This window comes from Pinus tabuliformis, chromosome 5_1 (assembly GCF_031772625.1).
Source record: "Pinus tabuliformis cultivar Carrire ecotype Pingquan chromosome 5_1, CPIR1, whole genome shotgun sequence".
NCBI classification, from domain to species: Eukaryota; Viridiplantae; Streptophyta; class Pinopsida; order Pinales; family Pinaceae; genus Pinus; species Pinus tabuliformis.
This window is the reverse complement of record NC_142305.1, coordinates 678,939,189-678,960,826: the sequence shown is the minus strand read 5'-3', so window position 1 is coordinate 678,960,826 and position 21,638 is coordinate 678,939,189. Positions and strand designations below refer to the sequence as shown.

General features: G+C 39.4%; 1 long non-coding RNA gene across 1 annotated transcript in view; it reads right to left on the bottom strand.

The window, feature by feature from the left end:
- Positions 1–21,293, bottom strand: part of LOC149166761 (uncharacterized) — a 118,108-nt gene extending 96,815 nt beyond the window's left edge. The window contains exon 1 of the long non-coding RNA XR_016260894.1: positions 21,042–21,293. This is a non-coding gene — a long non-coding RNA (uncharacterized LOC149166761). The remainder of the gene's footprint in view (positions 1–21,041) is intronic.
- Positions 21,294–21,638: the final 345 nt, after the last annotated feature.

Genomic DNA, 21,638 nt, shown 5'->3' with positions numbered 1-21,638 from the left:
CACCACATCCGACAGGTTCTCCAAACACTGCGGCAACACAAGTTATGTGCCAATTTGGAAAAATGCACTTTTGGTATGACCCAGGTTCAGTATCTGGGATACATTATTGATGAACAGGGGGTGCATGTGGATCCAACCAAGATCCAAGTCATTTGAGATTGGCCATCTCCAACCACTCTAACAGAGCTCCGCAGCTTTCTAGGTCTTGCCAACTTCTACCGCAAGTTCGTGTTGGGATTTTCTCATATCACTTGGCCCTTGAGTCAAGTCACCAAGGGAGGAGCGAAAGCAAAATTCTTTTGGTCTGAATCTCAACAGAAGGCATTCACAGAGTTGAAAGATCGCCTCTGCTCGGCACCAGTGCTCGCATTACCAGACTTGCAACAACCATTTGAGGTCGAGACAGATGCCTCTGACTATGCTATTGGGGCAGTCCTTACTCAACACGGACATCCAGTGGCATATCACAGTGAGACACTTTCAGACACAGTCCGGAAGTATCTCACTTATGACAAAGAGATGTATTCCATTGTGCAGGCCTGCCGACGATGGAAGCATTACATTTTGGTGAAGGAAACGGTCATCCACACGGACCATCAACCCCTGCAGTTCATACAGACCCAAGGGAAATTGCAGAATGATCACCATCAGAAGTGATCCACATACCTGCAACAGTTCCATTTGAATATCAAACATAAGAAGGGCAGCACCAATAATGTTGCAGATTGCCTCAGTCGACCACCGATCATGGGGTTAACCACCGTGCTCAACTCTTGTGGGCATGAGACTTCTGATTAGCCACTTCTCTACAAAAGCGACCCAGAATTCAGCAACACATACCAGACACTCTTGGAGGGTCAACATGTTTCAGATTTTCACCTCCAGGATGCCCTGTTATGCCACCTGGGTCACCTTTGTGTTCCTTCAAGCGAGTGTGCCAAGATGATTTGGGAAGCACACTACAGTCGGGTTGTTGGGCATTTCGAGGTCGAGAAAACAGTGGCAGTACTGCAGAAGTATTTCTATTAACCGAATCTTCGACAGGATGTCGGGAAGTACATCAGATCATGCACCACTTGCACCATTGCCAAACCGACCATCAAGAAGCAAGGCCTCTATACCCCACTGCCTACCCCTAGTCGACCTTGGGAATCCATCTCCATGGATTACATGTCAAGCCTTCCTTCCACTAAGCATGGAAACGACTGTGTTTTTGTGGTCATCAACAGGTTCTCGAAGATGGCCATTATGGCGACCTGCGAGAAGAATATCACAGCCGAAGCCACTGCTAAACTCTTCTTTGAACGAGTGTGGGTACACTTTGGGATCCCACAGTCTATCATCTCAGATCGGGATAGTAGGTTCCTCAGTACATTTTGGTCTAGTCTCTAGTCGATGCTGGACACCAAACTCACTAAGTCCACAGCCTTCCATCCTCAAACTGATGGCCAGACAAAGGTTGTCAACAGTATGATCGTACACATTCTGCACATGTACAACTCAAAGCATCCATGCACATGGGACGAGAGCCTACCCTATGTTCAGAACAGCTACAACCAAGCTCTCCACAGCTCGACTGGCCACAACCCTTTTCAGGTGGGCTTGGGATTCCAGCCATTGTCCCATTGATGTGGCCATGCCATTTGCAGCTACTCACGCAGATTCGACTCATGTCCAATCCGAAACAAATAAGGCAAACAGCTTCATTGAGCACATCCAACATATTCACCAGCAGGTCCATGACATTCTGGAGAAATGAAATGCCAAGTACAAGCAGCAACATGATCGACATCGAGTGCCACACAAGTTTCAGGTGGGCGACAAAGTCTGGTTGCATTTGCAAAAGGAACGCCTTATCGGAGCCCATCGGAAACTCAAACCACTCCGATATGGTCCTTACACCATTACCAAGGCTGTGGAAGACAATGCATTTGAGCTCAGCATTACCCCATTCCTTGGCCTGCACCCAGTGTTCAATGTGGACCACCTTCAACCATACTTTCTACCATTACTAGACACATCTGACATTGCAGAACAGCTCACACCCACAGAGTTAAATCCAGATTGCATGGATCAAGCTGCAACTGATCGGATCATGGACACACAGATCAAGCACGCTCGCCAGCAGAATATCCAACTGTATCGAGTTGTCAAAGCAAGCCAACTCCTTCACCAGGGTAAGTGGCTCACCAGGGACCAAGTTCAGCAGAAGTTTCCTCATCTCATGGAGGAACTCAACGCAATGGGAACCACTACTTCCTAAGGGGGGAGGAATGATCCAGGTGGATATTGGTGGCCACCCGCCAATTCCACTTGGACCCCCACCATTGCTTCTTTCAATTTTTCAGTTTCCTTAATTGTAGCACAGTTTACTTTGAGGCCCTAAACGACGTTTTTTTTTATATCTACCGCCAGCGATTTTTTTCCTAAAATCGTCTTTTCCGTCATAGTCCTCAGAGAGATCTTTCCAACGGGTTATCATGCGCGTCAAACGGAGATAATATGACCAAGTCACGACCCCAAGAAGTTGGCTATCCAACTCACCCCAACGGGGCCCATAAACTCTTGGTGTTACATCTCCTCGGGTTAGGGTTTTGGTTGCTTAGGGTTTTCTCTTATTGTTCAATAATAAAAAGGCCCTTGAGCCTCATTGTAGTTCAGTTCAAAGGCATGTAGCCGCCACATCTCTTCTCAAAGATAAGCTACCATCGCCCTAGCTGGTGTATTTCCATTTCTGTTGTAAGCATATTTCAGTATTTTACATTAATGAAATGAAGTATTATTTCCGCTGCATCTCTGTGTTTATGGTTATCTCTGTAATTTATTGTGTTCCTATTTAAATCCGGATCGCCTGTGAAAGCTCTATTTTGGAAGGCATCACACTCTGAAGTTCTCAATTGCATGTGGTCGAGCCTGAGGCAGTTTGTATTGCAATCCAAGGAAAATTTTGTTGACTTCATCATGGCAATCATAATTGATCGTTGATGACTCTAGGACAGTTTGTTAAACACCTTAAGAAATTGCACAGTCTCTTGACCTCTGCAGCCTCAACATCACAAAATTTTGGAGCAACCTAATCTATGACTGTGCGAAGTTTTTAATTACAAGTTATCTTTTCAGATCTGTTATTGCTGCAGAAGAAGCGGAAAGGTTAGGAACTATGATTAGTATTGATCTCGGAATTACCTAGCATAGGGTGAGATCTAAAGTCTTCTGGCAAGGGTTCTGGGTTTCATCCTTGTTTCATTTTTGCTAAAGGATTTTGGTAGAACTCAGAGCATAAGGTTCTTCTTTGTACAAAAGGTTCAAGTTACTTGTCTCTACAACACATCAAGGATGAAAAGATACATTGAATCCCTGTGATCATTATGCTTAAGCCTCACTGAAATACTTAGCAACTCTGGGTGGATCTTTGTAGCATTTCAAGGCTGAACTTTCCGCCTATTCTGAACCATCATAATTGAATCTTGGCTTGTATTAAGTTCTAATTTATGAGGTCTCGCTCTGCCTTGAAAAATAGCATTAAAATGCTTTAAAGTACAATGACATGCCTCACTTCAAGATCCAAAACTATGCGGTCCTGTTAGGTGGTAGTAACACTGATAATCCTTGCGGTCCTGTTATCTATATTCCCTACTGTCTTGACTAGCATCTGAAGCAATGTTGATTACTCACCAGCTGGGCCTCGTCTAATTCTCTTATGTAGCAAATCATTGAGGACTGAAGATGGGTCATTAATGTTACATCTTGACATACCTTATTATTCTGTCTATTGGAGTTTTTGAGCCCTAACCAGTGCTCGTTCTAAAGCATGTGTCACTCCTGAAGTTTATTTTGAAGGTATGAAGTAAAAATAGTTTCAATCCTTGGCTAGTAATGATCCTCTAACATTTTGAGCTGCTTAAAGATATGATATATTCTTAAGACAGTTACTTGTCTAATGACAAATGAACCAAGTTCAGAGAAAGGAAATTCATGAATATTGTTTACACAAACTATGTCCTGAATGATCATGAAGATAGAATCTACATTGGCATCTTTTCTTCAGCACAAAATAGTTAACAAAAGTAAGGATAAAGAGCAGTTCTCATACAGTGAGGATTGCATCATCCTGACCTTTTTGCAGCAGTAAGCTCTTGCCACAGGAAGTTGTTTGGCTCTGAACTTGGACAGTACAGTGCCATCAACTTGGATATATCTATAATCTTGATGTATGGTAGTATTTCCTATAACAGTGAAGAGTGATCTATGATGCAAGGCCATGATGTGTGCTGACCTAGATATGATAATGATTTCAGTACGAGACAATGACCCTTTTTGAATATTAAAAAGCCCTAATTGTTGTGAAAGAAATTTGGTTGTTGAGGACAAAATCATGGTATAATAACCCTTTGACTGTCTTGTACTTTTCACAAATAGAAGGTGTTGTGGGTATTTTGAACAGAGTTTATGCTGCAGTTAACTGAAGGGCAAAGAAAGGTTGATATTGAAATCACGGATTGACTGTGTTATTATGCAGATGATATGGAAGACTGAGAATAGATGACAAAGATATTAAACGTTTTGTCATTAACCTTGTTTGACAATAACCTTTGTTGGAGATCTTGATGAAGGGCAGTTGAAGTGACCTTGTAAACAGTGATTTTGGAACTTTGTATGACAATAACTTGGAAGCTTAATAGTCTCAAACATACATGTGGAATAACCAAAGCAGCTAAAGCACACTTGTGACGGACTGATATTTGAGATTGGTTGATGAGGCAGGCCTTGACAGTGAATTTATTGCAGAGATTGCCCCTTGTATGATCATGTACAGCTTGTGTTGATAACAGCTGATTGTAACAGGGTTTGTCACATTTTTGCAGAAATTGCCATGATTTACTACATGTAAAGCTAAGGTTTGACAGAAGTATATGTGTTACTGTTCAAGACAGAGTGTGATTGATGAAAGTGGTAGCAAGTGAAACAGCAATAGCATGGCAGCAGTGAGTGGGCAATAGCAACAGTGGCAGCAGTGCCATCAGCAGCAAAAGAGACAGCAGTGAAATGGTAGCAGCAGCAGTGGTGGATGGTAGCAGTGAGTGTAGCAACAGCAGTAGTGGATGGTAGCAGCGAGTGTAGCAGCAGCAGTGATAGCAACAGCAACAGTAACAGTGAGTGTGTATAGTGGTAGCAGCAGCAGGAGTAACAGTGACTGTGTATAGTGGTAGCAGCAGCAGCAGCAGTGAGGGGCAGGGAAGCAGTGATTGCAATTGGGCCATTATCCCCGGTATGAAAGCCCAAACCCATTCAGAGAGCATTTGCTTCCTTACAGCTTGCTAGTAAAACCCTTGGGGAGTCTTGTACTTCCTTCCAAATTTATCTGATACATTTGTATGTAACTCATACATAACCAAAAGCTTGTTGGACGACATATTTTGTGTACTATCATTGATGTGATGTTGTTTTGGTTTATGCTCTAAAAGTTTGAGGAAATAAACTAACCAATTGTGAAAAATTAAGGAAACACTGATTCACCCCCTCTCAGTATTTCCAACAATTATATTGTACACTATATTACATTATATTATATAATATAGTGGACATCCACTATACATTCTATATTAATAGTATATTAGTTATTGTACTTCAATCATTAATATATATTAGCAGTATATTATTTATTCGATGATATCTATTATCATTTACCATGTGTGCAGCAACATCTAAACTTCTCAGTATTATCGTTAAGTCTCACCTCATAGTTCTAGAATAATCTAGCTTACATGTCAGTGTGATGCAGCATACATGGCTTATTACTTTATAATTTCCTTAAGAAGCCCATAATCTTATCCAAAGGGTGAGTTTCCCCTGCCAGTACAATGTTGTACATTGTGATGCAGAGGGTATTTGCAGTAACTATGACTCGTGAGTCATTAGTTGTTCCATAGCATGGTTCTTTCCAAACCAAAGACACCTCTAAAAATGAAATGGATTAATTTTCATATAATATCAAAATAGTTCATACTGTTTGCATGGGTTGACAATGTATGAAAAGTTGTTGCACAAAGGAAACTCTAAAAGTCAAACGGATTAATTTTCATATAATATTAAATAGTTCATACTGTTTCAGAGGTTAACAATGTGTGAAAAGTTGATGCACAAAGGATGCTCTGAAAGTACAACTGAAAGTGTTGGTGGATAGGACTCTATCATTTCTCAAGTAATTGATGGTGCTCACAAATTCTCAAGAACTGAGACTGGTGGCCACCTTTAAAAATTCAAAAACGATGAAATTGGGGTATCCAAATGGATTGCTTGCATTTAGAAGACACAGATAATGATTATGCGAGTGGTTTACTGGAAGAAAATGAAGATTATAGATAGGAACAAGTTACAATACAGGCATAAATGCAAAGATTTCAAGATATTTACTTGGATGAAAACATAGATATTGCAAGAAGACAACCTTTTAGGAAAGGATCTAAAAATGATAGCTTAAGTCTAAGGGATAGAATAATGTAATGGTTATTTTGTTTGATTGTGGAAGCAACAATGCATTGTAAAGCATTTATTGCAAAATTTACTTATCAACATGCACTGCATTTGAGTACATGGCAAGAAAATTAGTACAGGGATACTGTTATATCAATTGCTTTAATGAATTACATTGATAGAAACCAGATGTCCGATCAAGATTATTAGTGTCGGATGAAGTTATGGAATTAGCCTCATTGATTCTTGAAAACTGACAATGTTGAGCATTGGACGAGTATAGTTATTTGTCAAAGAAGAAAACAACACAGCAACATGTCTTTATTATGGCCCTTCAGGTTAACAGATTCAATGCTCTTAGATGTTCCCACCTTAGAAACTTGTATTTACGGGGGGGAGCCTAAGGGAATTATCTATATAGGATTTTAATCATATAATAGAAGTGCAAATCCTAGTTTATCAATCATAGTTTTAAAATTCGGACTCGAGCTTCCACTCAGCAACCTGTCAACTTGGATTTCAACTCAGACCTATTTGATTTTAATGACGGTTTTCAAAAATACATAAAAAAAATAAATAAATAAATTACATTCTAATGAAAAAAAATTAAGATTCCAAATCATTAGAGACAAAATATGCAAAGTTTGCTCATCTATATACCAAGTAAGGTGAACATATCCAAAATGGCACCGAGTGCAATAGATATCAGCAACAAATACCTATGTTGCATTGGTTTTGGGGACGGGGGAACGAGTCCCCAAAACGGCTAGAGCGTAACCCCAAATTTTCAGGGGACAGGGGGTTGGGGACGCAATATATCTATATATATATATATATATATGCAGAATTCAATATTAGCATTTGTAGCTGTTTCAAGCTAGTATTATGCACAACCCTTACACACCAATTAAAATCTCAAATAATTTGAAAAGGGGTGAGTGACATTCCATTATTGGCCACTAGACATGAGCATTAGCTTTAGGAAACTTAAGCGTAACTACTTTAAATTTGCAATAAGGTCCGTGAACAATCTATCAAGCAGAACTATCTTTATACTAGTTTTTTTTCCTCATACTTCTTGTTAATGGTGACTATGTTAAACACAAAGGGCAATTTCTTTTTAATAGGTTTTGCAAACTTTTATAGATGTGTTGAAAACCACAAATAAAATAATTTGGTTTTCTAATGATATTAAATTCATATTTTAGATTAAGAAGGGGATTGAATAAGAATTTATTTAAACATTTAGTACTCAATCCAATTCACAGCTATCTGATTGCTTTCACAACGCTTGCGGTTGGGATGATGGAAGCACTGAACTTGAATGAGTCCTCGAAACCCACATACAATATGTAAAAGCTGAGTTGATCCTAAGAAAGAACAAGAAAAATAACCACAAAGATCATCCTTTTAAAACGTTGTATTTTCTGTTTTCTTGACATGGAGGGTGCTACCATTGAAAATCCAATATCTAAATCAATAGAAATCCAAAATGAAACCCATCATACAAAACTCATGTTTTGAGCTGCAACTTGTACAAAAAATCCAGATTCAATACATTCCAAAAAAAACGAATGGGAAAAATGATCATATTGTTCAATCATCAATGTCCATGATTGTCAAAACTAAAGCTCTGTGCTTGGATTATCCATAAAACCTTCCCAAAACATCTTTGAAATCTGCCCAGAAAACCCTTGAAATCTGCCAAAAAATTCCTGAAATTTGTCCGGAACATCCCTGAAATCTGTCCGGAAAACCTTGGGGACAGCTAGCAAGTCCCCAAGTCCCCAATGGAGTCCCCAACAGTTTGGGGGCGTTTCCTAAGGGTCTAAAAGTCCCCGGAACGTAGAGACGCAGGGTACGTGAGTATTTTTGTGGGGGACAGGTCCCCGTGCAACATAGCAAAATACATAATCAATGAGGCTCCCTGTGGATCCCTCCACTGAATAAACACTGAGGCTTTTTCATCAAGGCAGGTTTAGACCCTAAATCAGCACAGACAGACAGTGAAAAAATCAGACTTTCAGAGCTTATAGTGGACTATGGTTTCTCCTTTCAGTTTTTATACATCCCTCCACTATGTAACACCAAGGGTTTTTTATCAGGGTAATATTAACCCCTAAATCTACGCACAGCGACAATGGAAAAATCAGACTTTCAGATCATATTTGCAGCCTTCTACCTTCCCTGAAAAGGAATTTCATCAAGAGCTTGTGGGCAGGTTTCCTAAAGAAGATATATACCTGTGGTTCGCTGTTATAAGAAGGCTGTATGCTATCCTTTTAAAGCTTCTGGCAACTGTTGTTTGTGTGGTCAGATCTGCATGATGACATCCCCTTGTGATTGATTTGAGTGCTTGAACCAGCATGGAAATGCAATGGAGGGTACATTTTTTATGAAGATAAAACCAGCAACAGTAAGGTGTGCTTCCCAAGATTATGGCAGCATGAGAGCAGAGGAAGGATGCTGATTTCGAGATCTGTTTTAGTAAAGGATATGGCATCTAAGAGAGATACACTTCCAAGGAAATGAGGCTTGCATGGATTCCGGAGGTGACTCAGACAGTCCAGAACAGACTTGACCGGTTTGGGCTGGTTCAGTACCAAACCAACTCCCCAAATCAAGTCGAGGACCAAGTTGACTCAGTGACCTATCAACTTGACTGCTTTGACCAGTAAGTAAAATCAATCCGAGTTTTAAAACTATGTTACCAATGTCATGAGATGACATGTCATCTGATGATCATTGTGAGGAGGTTAAGTTAGAAAAGCATTTGCTAATTTCATAATGTTTTCTAGTTGATGCCAGTTGCATAATTATATGTGAATCTCAGAAATCTTGTTATCTCAGAAGGCCAACTCCAATTAGATAAGATAAGATAAGAACAAATACAAGGGCTGAGCTCTTGGCACTCCAGGCTCTTCTACAAATTGCCAGTGAAAAGTGAATATGGAAGCTTCAGTTGTAGGGGATTCAAAGGACATTGTGGACTAGTTTCAAGGGAAAGAAAAGTTGGAAATTCTTTGTTTAAAATCATGGCAGCGTAAGATCTGGGTTGAACAGGAATCCTATGATTCCCTTTCAGTATAATGTATTAACAAGGTGTACAATAAACAAATAGATACTCTCTCGAAGGAAGCACTCGCTTTGGAAGACGGACATCTGGTTAGCATGGAATTTCAAGGTGGGCTAGCACTTCCATGTTGATATTTGTAGCTTGGGAGGTACTCCAAGCCCTAGGGTTTGGGGTTTGGAGGTTGGAGCACCACAAAAGTGCTTTGTGGGCTTGGAACCGAAGCTTGGAGTTTTGTACCCATCAGTGTGGGGCCAAAACCATGAGGAGATTTTGACATGTGATGATTTGAGATGATAGAGGACCCTTAGACAAGCAAGGGGCAGTGAGAATCATCCAAATCAGAGGTCTAGAAGTTGAAATATGAATTTTTTAATATGTTATGTGGGTGAATTTATCTCAAGTTCTAGTCAGCCTTAGAATAATGAAAACCACGAGGAGATTTTGACATGTGATGATTTGAGATCATAGAGGACCCTTAGACGAGCAAGGGGCAGTGAGAATCATCTAACTCAGAGGTCTAGAAGTTGAAATATGAATTTTTTAATATGTTATGTGGGTGAATTTATCTCAAGTTCTAGTCAGCCTTAGAATAAGGAACCTTCTTGATGGGTTAGACAACACCGTAAGGAAAAGTATAAAAAGGAATGAGGAGGAGCCTCATTCCTCACCCAATCAAGGTCTCTCTCTCTCACGTGAAGCCTAGTAAAGGAACCTGAGTACTTCAGAAGAGCCACAGCCCTAGTTGGAGGAGCAAAGGTCTGTTTTGAGTCTGGATTAGGGCAATGTTTGGACAGATCAAGGCAGCGAAGTCAAGGCAGGTCTGGACGTGAGGAAAGGAGCAAGGTCGCGTTGTTTTTGGGCTATTCTGTGCATGAAAAATCAGTGACTAATTCTCGGTTATAGGCCGCAGTATTCTGGTGTGAAGCACGTGGGAAGTGGGGCCTGTTTAGGGAGGCCAAGTAGCCTACTAAGCTCCCTAAACCAGGCCGCAATCATCTCCAGCTAGGCCACAGCAAGGAGAGGTCTATAGGAGGAGGAATTCTGAGATTTTATGCAGGTACAGATGCCCTAAACAGAGGTTGGTATTGCAGGTTCAGATCTGAAGAATAAGGTGGGCTAGTGCAGGATGGTTTCAAGGACAGGAGCAGGATTGGGCCCAAGTCTTGTGGGACAATTCTGGTCTGGTGTGGTTTTGTCTCGGGATTGTGGGACGCAAATCCCTGGCATCATTGCAGAAAGGGGCCGAAGTTTGTAGTGGCTGTTTGGAGGGGCCGAAATGGCAGTTGTAAAGAAGGTCTAGAGGCAAGGATCTAGGGCTGATGTGGACTAATATTAGCCCTAACCAGATTGCAGACTTTGCAGCATAGACACATCATCTCATGAGGAGGATGGTGTCCTAGGGTTGGACAATTTGGTGGATTTGTTTGGACACTTGTGGATTGATGGAGGGCAGCGTGAAAGTGTCCAAATCTGAGCCCTAAGTGCAGTGACCTAGAAGGACTTTAGGCCTACTAGAAGTGGCAGAGTTGGAGCAGCCTAAAGAACAACTTGTGGAGGATTGTAGAGGCTTGCTTCAAGCCCTAAGGAACAAGTCTCTTGAAGGACTAAGGGATTGTTAGAAGTGGCAGAAGAAGAGCTCAAAGGTTTGATCAGCCAAGAGCAGTTTGTAGCCCTAGACTTGCCTTGTGGAGAAGGACATCTACAGCAGAAGTTGGGCAGTCCTCCATGCCCTAAGTTCATTGTTGGAGAAGGACATTCGATAGTGATAGTGGGAAGCCCTCCAGCCCTAAGTGTGTCTTCATCGGGCAGCACAAGAAGGCACTAGTGGGAAGAAAGTCCCAAAAGAGCTGAGGAGCAGCAGTGGGCAGTTGAGAGTTGTTCACAAATGGAGTTGTGAACAACTTGCGAAGAGTCTCTGTAATGACCCATCTACCAGTGCAAACGAAATGTGAATTATTAGCATGCATATGATAGCTACATATGCATGCGTTGCCTACACTGCACTAATAGTCATATTAAATTACGAAGAAATCCAAAGCATAGGATAAAAGACGTAATTGTTGAAGATATTAAATAAATATCTAACTCGCAAAAATATATTGGAATATGTATTTTAGTATGTGTCGTCATCATAATAGGTAACCATAGAACATTATCCAAAAGTTCTAAATTAAATTATTAAAGTTTAAAAGGGAGTTATAAACTTATATTGTTATAAAAGAAGTAACTCTTAACTAAATGTTAAACATTAAAAGAGGTATAATATAATAAAATAGCAAATAAATCTTAATGAAAAAAACACTGCATAATATAGTTTGGTATCACCTAAAACCTTATAAAGTGATGAGTGTCAAAATAAAGCGTGACTACCTCTTTAATTTACTATGAGGAGCCACGTAATAGACAGGGGGCACACAGCGAGGCAATGAAGGATGAATGAGCAGTGGTTCTAAGAAATAAAAAGAGAAGGGAGTAGGAAGGAAAGGGGATATTGTTGCTGCTTGGGAGCACAGTGTTGAGAGGAGGAAAATTTGTAATAGAAGATTACAGATAGTAAGGACTGAGCCTTGTTTGTTCTTGAAGTTTTTGGGCACGAGGGAACAAATTGCATCAATTGAGAAGCATTTTGGACTGAGTACCTAGGTTGTACCCAATTTGGCTGGGAGGTTTTGGTATTTTGGTAGTGGGAGCGAGAGCAGGAGTAATTTTGAAGCATCTTCAACCACAGCAAACCAAGTAGGTACTCAACAACAAATTAATGAATTCTAATGTTATGAATTCTGGTTAAACTCCATAGCAGGTTGCATATTATGTTTAGCGTAAATATTTGATTAAATTGTTTAGAGCCCTACAGTCTCGATGTGTTGATGCGTTGAAAGGCTAACAGTCAACGAGAGAGCACGTGGAGCCGAGTTCAGTGACCTAATGGAGTTGGCTCATTGATAGAGGCAGATTGGAAGTTGAAGGACCAGGCAGATGTGTACAGGGTACAATCAAGGCAGTTGTGAGGAGCTCTACATTAGCTAGACAATCAGTATACTTTGTTCAGGGTAGATTGGTCGTCAAAGGACTGACATCAAGTCCTAGTTGTTGTATGTACTTGTATCAGTGGATGTATGAGGGCCATTAACCCTAGTACGAGAGCCCTAGACTGTTGTATTATCAATATGATTAATATAACGAAGTTGTGTTGTTGTATAAAGTTGTTAAAAGTTGTGCATATTTTGTGCACGTGTTGATTTACTATTGTATATTGTTTCATTATGCAAAGTAGTTTGTTGTGATACTTGGATTTGGTAGCGTCAGTGATTTAAGATTCTATCCTAGACTTCAGTATTGTGGAAAAACAACATGGTTTCAGAGCTACTTTGAAGGGCCATTAAATCAAAGTGTGCACAACAAAGTAGCTAAGAGGGCGCTGGGATTGTCTTGATCATGGTGCAGAGGGTTCAGCTAAAGACATGGAGATGTGGTCTTAAGTGGTTTGGCAATGAGATTGGTCGGGAGTTCTAGTGGATTGGTGGAGAGTCTGTTGTAAAACAATTTGTTGTAGGGCAGGTTGTTGATCATGGACTTCTTGTGACTTGCCATGGATCGTTGGGACAGCTTGAGGATTACTTTGGCATGGACGAGATTGGTATGATAGAGAGTGCTTCATGTGATAGACTGCAGATTGGTAGGATAGTTTCTTCATCGGATCGTGATGTTGCATATCTGAGATTGGAGGGATGCGCATGAGTTGTGTTTGATCCAAGAGGATGAGTGCTTGCAGGGTTGGGTTGCAGTGATGATTGCACATGTTCAATTGCATCTCAGACTAACCATGTAGGACACGAGATCAATGACATGTTGAGCCAGTGGAGATCGTGTAGACTCAAAGGGGGTCTAGCTTCAGAGGGGGCAGCCTTACAGAAGTTTGAGGTCATCAGGTTCAGATGAGATGAGGCAGAGGCACTACCAAAATTGCAGGGTCCATGCTATAGGGTTTACTGCAAAGATGGACGCCAGATGGGCTAGTGTCGTCGGTGATGATGATGGAGACTTCCGAGTGTTGGATTTACCTCCCTCACTAAGACAGAGTGTTGAGATTTGTAGCTTGGGAGGTACTCCAAGCCCTAGGGTTCGAGGTTTGAAGGTTGGAATGCCACAAAAGTGCTTTGTGGGCTTGGAACTCAAGCTTGGGGCTTTGTACCCATCGGTGTGGGGCCAAAACCATGAGGATATTTTGACATGTGATGATTTAAGATGATAGAGGAGCCTTAAACGAGCAAGGGGCAGTGAGAATCATCCTAATCAAAGGTCTAGAAGTTGATATATGAATTTTTGAATATGTTATGTGGGTGAATTTGTCTCAAGTTCTAGTCGGCCTTAGCATAGGGAACCTTCTTGATGGGTTAGATAACACCCTAAGGAAAAGTATAAAAAGGAATGAGGAGGAGCATCATTCCTCACCCAATCAAGGTCTCTCTCTCTCACGTGAAGCCTAGCAAAGGAGCTCGAGTACTTCAGAAGAGTCGCAGCCCTAGTTGGAGGAGCGAAGGTCTGTTTTGAGTTTGAATTAGGGCAACGTTTGGACAGATCAAGGCAGCGGAGTCAAGGCAGGTCTGGACGTGAGCAAAGTAGCAAGGCCAAGGTGTTTTTGGCAATGTTCCACCAACTCTCTGGGACGGGGAGACGCACAAGGGGGACGTGTGGGAGTACCCTCAAATTTTAGGGAAATTTAGGGGGGACGGGGGGACGTCGGGGTATATAATTTTTTTTCCTTTTTATATATATATATATATATATATATATATATTTCGAATTCATATTCAATAATGAAAGCATAAATAGAATGATACATACATAACTGAATTAAATAATGAAATACATTGATCCATACTCATCATCCTTACTAATACATACATGATTCATCCATAAACCATGAGATTCAATAATGAAATACTTTGATCCATATTCAGTATTCATTATTCACCATTCTCGAATCTACATTGATTTAAAAATTAAATTCATCATTCATCATTCTAGATTCTAAATTGATTTAAAATTAAAATCCATCATTTATCATTCTAGAATCTAATTAGTACTAAGCAAAATAGACTATAATGGATACTGAAATCTAAAGACTAGAATAGTAAATTGATATACCTAAAACTCAACAACAATGGAGTGATGAGTCTAAAAGTCACTCTAAAGTACACAGAGGGCTTGGTGCTCTTGATGAAATACTAATTCCATACCCTTGTACATGACAAAATGCAATGGAAACATTACACTCCATCGAATCCTGAATTCCTGAAAAATTGATCTAAAGACTGGAATAGTAAATTGGTATAATTAAAACTCAAAAACAATGGAGTGATGAGTCTAAAAGTCACTCTAAAGTACACAGAGGGCTTGGTTCTCTTGATTAAATACCAATTCCATACCATTGTACATGACAAAATGCAATGGAAACATTGCACTCCATCGAATCCTGAATTCCTAAAAAACTGTTAAGTCTGCTGGATTTTGAGTGAGATCTAAAATTCTACTTTCTCCATATGAAATCCAATGAGGTCAGAACCACTCTCAAACATCCTGAGTCATTTCATGGTAATGTTAAAAATTTAAGTAAAATGATGAAAATGAAAGATAAAGGAGAATGTCACTTTTATTAACATTACCATGAATAGCATAGCATTAGTAGGGAAATATGGTCAAATACTACGTTTTCCCTGTCATAAATCATTGTTTACAAGCAAATTTAAGGGGGGACGCATAGCCCATTTTGAGGGGGGACGCCCAAGCGTCCCCCTTTTGGGGAGTCGCATCCCCCACACTGGGGAAACGTCCCCCCCTGCGTCTCCCCACGTCTCCCCAAAAGGGGGACGTGGGGAAACGTTTCCCCAGACGTCCCCGTCCCGGGTGCGTGGGGTGCGAGGGGTGCGCGCACCTGACCCTGGGGGACGCGTCCCCGTGGAACGCTAGTTTTTGGGCTATTATGGGCATGAAAAATTAGAGACTAATTCTCTGTTATAGGCCGCAATCTTTTGGTGTAAAGCAAGTGGGAAGTAGGGCCTGTTTAGGGAGGCCGAGTAGCCTACTAGGCACCCTAAACTAGGCCGCAATCATCTCCAGCTATGTCGCAGCAAGGAGAAATCTACAGGAGGAGGAATTCCTTCCCTACCATACAACCACTCCATATCATATATTCATTAAAAAGAAGAGCTCAACCATAAATGCATCACATTACATATATATACCACAACCTCCTTTTTTCTTGAATTCCATTATTTACCACTCCATGTAAAAATCTCAACGTACATCCAAATAGGCATTCAAATCGACTCACATAATTCATATGAAATATATGAATTATATATATGCACTCATTTAAAAACCTCAATGATTATATATATGCATCCACGGTCTTCAAAAATGGCTAACACACAGTCAATTTTACCAATACCAAATGCAACCCTTTAAAATTTCAACGCAACATACCAGGAGTTATGCATGGAGACTACACATCGTTTTGTATTCCTTCGACCTTCAAATCTTTAAACAATGATTCAACTCGGGTTCAAGTTCAATGTAAAAGTAGCAATGATCGATTCATAATTCATGACATTTATAAACAATGCAACAATGACCTGTGTTGCACTCTATGTTCCAGCGTCAATTCAATCCAATGACAATTGTTTTCCCTTCAACCAACGTAGGAACCAAGCATTAGAGTCAATGTATCGGCTTCACCGCAATGTGGTGTATCGCCCGAGCTTGAACTCAGTCATTGAAACAAAACAACCAACACATTTCAAACTTCAACGAATTTAAAAACATACCATCTATGTCCAGTGTTCAATTCAATGTAGTCAGAGTTCACCACGATTCTAAGAGCGACCAATACGAGTTCATCGTTCAAATTTAGCTCCATCGATCTCAGTGAATATTAAGAGCCCAGAAGCGTTTCTATCTCCTTGCCACAAGCCTCCACCACTATATCGACAGCTACCTTGTAACGTTGCTTTTATGACTATCAACAATCCTCAACACATAAAATAGCAAACAGTGAGGAGATAGAGCATTCAGTGCCCAACACATGTAATCAAAGACAAATTTTCTATCAAGGGAGAGAGGAATTACAAGGAGTAGAAAACTAAAAATAGGGGTTGGCTCTCATACCATGTCAAGCCAGGAGGTAACTCCACGAACTGAATTGTGTTTGGGATTAAGATGGAACATGAATATATACATGGAGAGGGAGACTATTGGGTTTCATCTCCCAATGCCTCTTCGTCTTCCAATTCTCTTTATTTTGTTATTTACAATATTTACATGGATTTACCTAATCCCAAAGATTAGGCGTCAACATCTTCCTAACTGCGGCCTTAACAAAGGCTTAACCCAGCTTCATTTTGACCTTATATCTTCTAGGCTACTCTTCCACCATAACCTCTAATACCATGTTGAAAATTCAAGTGCAATATAGACTAGCACTAATTTCTGAATACTAATAATTACTTCTAATATTATATACTCTTTTAGCATTTACAACTTCTTCATCAAGCAAATACACTTCAGAAATTCAACCATAACAATAGAAGGAACATTAACAATCACAATGCATATGTAATGACCCAACCTACAATTACAAACAGAATGTGAATATTAACATGCATACGAGGCATGCATATGATAGCTACATATGCATGCATCGCATGCACTGCACTAGTATACGTACTAATTAATTATCGAAGTGGTAAGTAAATACCAACGTACCAGAATCTAATGAATATACTTGTGGAGTACTTGTTATACCACCATCATAATATAACTAGTACATTATTGAAGGGATTTGGATTAATTGTAAAATAAGTTATATATTATATATTATATATGAAATGAAATGAATTAACTATATAAATCCATAAGTTGTAAGTTGAATTAAAAAAAAATGACATTAACTAAATTAAAAAGAGTATAATTTTATGAAACTTTAAAATCAATTCAAACTACTAAAGTTATTAAAATAGTTGGTGAACCGACTAAATTTAATTAAATCATATGTGGGGAAAGGAGCCCACCGTTGACAGAAATTAATATTTTTTATAAGTCAGTGAACGAATGTGTAGAGGTGAAGGAACCTCTGTTATTTAGGAGAGGAAGGGGAATTTAGGAAATGATTCGGGGAGTTTGTTTTCGGAGAAATAGAGGACGAATTTACAACAGAGAACCACAGACAGAGACAGGGAATGAGGCCTTGATTGTTCTTGAAGCTTTTGGGCACGGGAACCAGAGTGCTTCAATTTTGAAGTATTTTGGAGCTGGGTACCGAGAATGTGCCCAGTTTGGTAGGAGGTTTTGGTCACTTTGGTAACGGGAATAAATTTGGAGCTATGATGTCTCGGGATCGACTTCAAACGTGGAAGCTATGTATGTATCTATGTATTAAATTGATAAATTCTATTTTAAAATATCATTTTCTGGATTTTGGGCATCGATTTCGTTAAAATTTGCTAATTCTCTGAAATTAGGGCTGCATAGCACAAAGTCCACACAAAGTTTACCCTAGGAAAACCCACTTGGAGTAAAAACCCAGCAATCCTTTCCTTAGAGAACCAATTTAACAAGAGAGACATTAAAGTCAAGACAATAGACAAACTAACCAGCAAAATTGTCCACCAAGAATCCAAGTCAAAGCAATCCACAATCTGCTCCTTGTCAACTCAGTCAAGGTCTGCAACAGAGGTATGAAATCCATCTTCTCTCTTCCTTAGAAATTCAGACTAACTACAGTAGATACCATAGGAAATTCAGTCGTGCAGTCTGAGGTTCTGTCTTGCAACTCATCCATCTGTTCCCAAGATTTCGGTCCTACAACTTGATTATACTTCTAAGGTTTGGTCATGTAACTTGCCCTTATTTACCAGAGGTACAACCTTCTCTTCAACATCAATTTGAGCTTTAGAAAACTTCTTATTAGCCTCAGATCCATCTCCTTCTTGACTTCTTATTTAGCCTCAGATTAGGCTCTTTGTTTGCCTCAAACAGAGCTTAAACAAGAGATTTAAATTGCACTTGGAGGGAGGTCGAATGCCTCATATATATAGTCTTTTGCTAGCCGAATGGGTGCCTCTTAGTTTGGGGCCAGATTGACTACTGGAGGACCGACTTGGACTTCTTGGGGAGCCAAAAAAAAAATTCAAAATTCAAATTTTCTTTTGAAAAGATCATGAAGAACATGCCTTATATTTTTCTTTTGACAAACACATTAGGAATATAATTTCCTTTTGAACATGAAGAACATCTTTTACATAAATATTTAATGTTACAAGTACATCAATGATAAAAATATAGTAATATGACAACTAACGATAGCTACAAAATTTAACAGAAACAAAGAAGAGACCTCTAGGTACCTATGGTAGAAATTTCAGAACCAGATTTGCGAAATTGGATACATGGCATGTTATGCAAATTTGTACTTGGGAAGCAACCAAAAGCAACAAGTTCTAGGAGAAGTAGACTTGGTGAAGGAAGAAGCAGCAGGTAGACTTGGTGAAGGCAGAAGCAACTAACTGAGCTAGTGACGACAAAAGCAGCAAGCATACTTGGTGAAAGCAAAAGCAACTAATACACATTATGAAGAAGCAAGCAAGTAGGTTGGTGCCTAAGAATATTTGCAGCAGTAAAGATTGGTTTCTCTTGTAGTTCGATGCCTACAAAGAACCAGAGGGGATTGGTGTCTCCTATAGGTTGGTGCCTACAAAGCAACAGAGGAGATTGGTGTCTCCTATATATTGGTGCCTACAAATTGATGTAATAGTAGGTTGGTGCTTGCAAGATCTTTGATATAAAGTAGTTTTGTGGTTTTATTTAGTAAGGACTTCCACATATATCTCATGTTACTTGTTCAGTTTATGAGATTAATGTTTTATGATATTTGAATGGCATTAAACAAGTAAAAATTGTCATTATACTAATTCAACCCCCCTCTCAGTATAATTGTGAAATCCAACATCCTATAATCTGAATTGAACTATTAAGGGACGCATCCTATAATCTGAATTGAACTATTAAGGGACGAGAAATTTGGTGGACGGATGCTTAACCTTAGTGAGTTTCCCTATATGTTTCCAATTTGGCATGAGAGAGACATGTTCCTTGCAAAATATTATGACCTTTATGCTTTTCAAAAGAGGGTGACTTCTGGTTACAGGAAAAAATTGTTACTCGCATTTCGTCAAAAATTTGGTTGCAGGTGACGAGTTTCTTTTCAAAAGAAACATTTATGGTTTATATTGAAAAAGACCGTTCTAGGTTTCCAACTGAAAATATTAGTTGCATTAAACTTCAGGGTCATATTTCAACAAGCTCTCCTCTGCAAAACAAAACTAAAAAATTCATTGATTTGAACTCAGATTCGTGATTTTTGTCAAACAGTTCAAAGCAAGGTTTATAACGAAATTTTCCAAGTTGAAAGGCTCAATTTACTTTCCAACCTTCCAGCTAGGACATGAATATATCTTGCAGGATCACTAGATATTCCACTTAGAGAGAGTAGAATTCTGCCGCAGAGGAATGTAGGGCTACCAACGAAGATCGTAGAAGGAAAGCTGAGTAGAAACAAAATAAAATATAATCATAGATTTCTATATATTCATGCCTTTAGCAGACTATGAAATAGGGAAGACTTCATATGCGTTCTAAGAAGACGTGGTGTCACAATTTCACACATCAATAAATGCATAACAGGGAAAAAAATGGTCCTGAACAAAGATAGGAGATCAAAATTAAGGAATTGCTGCCAATATTTTTGCGCCAGTTACAGTTAGATTACCACCGGGAACTTTTATGCAGTGTACGTGTTCAGATTCCACCTACATGCACACGGCTAATCCAATTGCACACCTCAAACTAGGTTGTGATTCTCGTGTCCTCTGTTACAACATAGGAGGCACGCGTGTAAAAATTCCAATTAACAGCCCAAAGATCATCAATACCGAATATTTCACAAACAGAACTTAATATGATCTATTGTTTAAGATGACATACCTTGATTAACAGCGGAAGATGTAATGGCTGCCATCTTCTTTCTTCTGACTCCTGACGGTTACTCTTCTTCTCAGAATTCGGTTTCTCTTTCTAGCCCTGTTTCTTTATGCGCTTCTTGATGGAGAAGAATGCGACTCTTGTTAGGGAGAGAGAGGACCCAATCCTTTATATATCATTTAACTCTAATCTGGTACGTCCATCATATACCAATTCATGCTTAAGATTAATCACAGATCTAATGCTTTAATTATAGAATGATCTATCGGGTCACATTAAGATTAGAAACTGCATAACGTTAAAAGTAGAAACAGCATTTGCAGTTAAAAGTAGAAACAGCATTTGCAGTTTAAGATTAGAAACAGCCATTTGCTGTTTCTAATAGCAGATTTCTAACAACGCGTCCACCCTTAACTAACAAGTGACATGGGAAATATGTTTAGGGTAATATTACCTTTTGTGTTCCGTGCGATTTTTTGGGATCCATGAACCTGTTTGTTTTGAAAGGGCTGTTGTATCTTTTGAACCACCGTGTTTTCATGTCGCTGATCAGGAAACCAGTACTCCATTCCGCACTTACTGATAGACGGAGCACTTCCCTGTATCCATGAAGTCTTTAGTTTTATAGGATCCTGAGCAGAAGGAACCTACAAAACTCTCTTTGCATGAAACCAGTGAACTGGCCCATACAAAACTCCATACTTGAGTAAATGTGGCCCACAGTGTTGTTTAAAGTTTATAAAATAACCTTTCACTAATAAAAGTTTAATTAAAAATTATTCTTCAATAGTAAAGTTATATATTAAAAAAGTTTATACATGGGAAAAAGTTAAAATAACTATAATACACAATTGATTTTTTAAATTTTGGGTCTTGGTTTGAAATTGTATGGAACACTCACAATAAAATCTTCCAAATTTATCAATGTGTAAAAAAGAAAAAGAAAAAAATATGAGATTAATTAGCATAATCACATTTTTTTTTCGCTGAGCGCTATTGCCCTTGCTGCGATCTGCACACACTGAGTCTGGGCACTGCCCTCTCGGCTGTC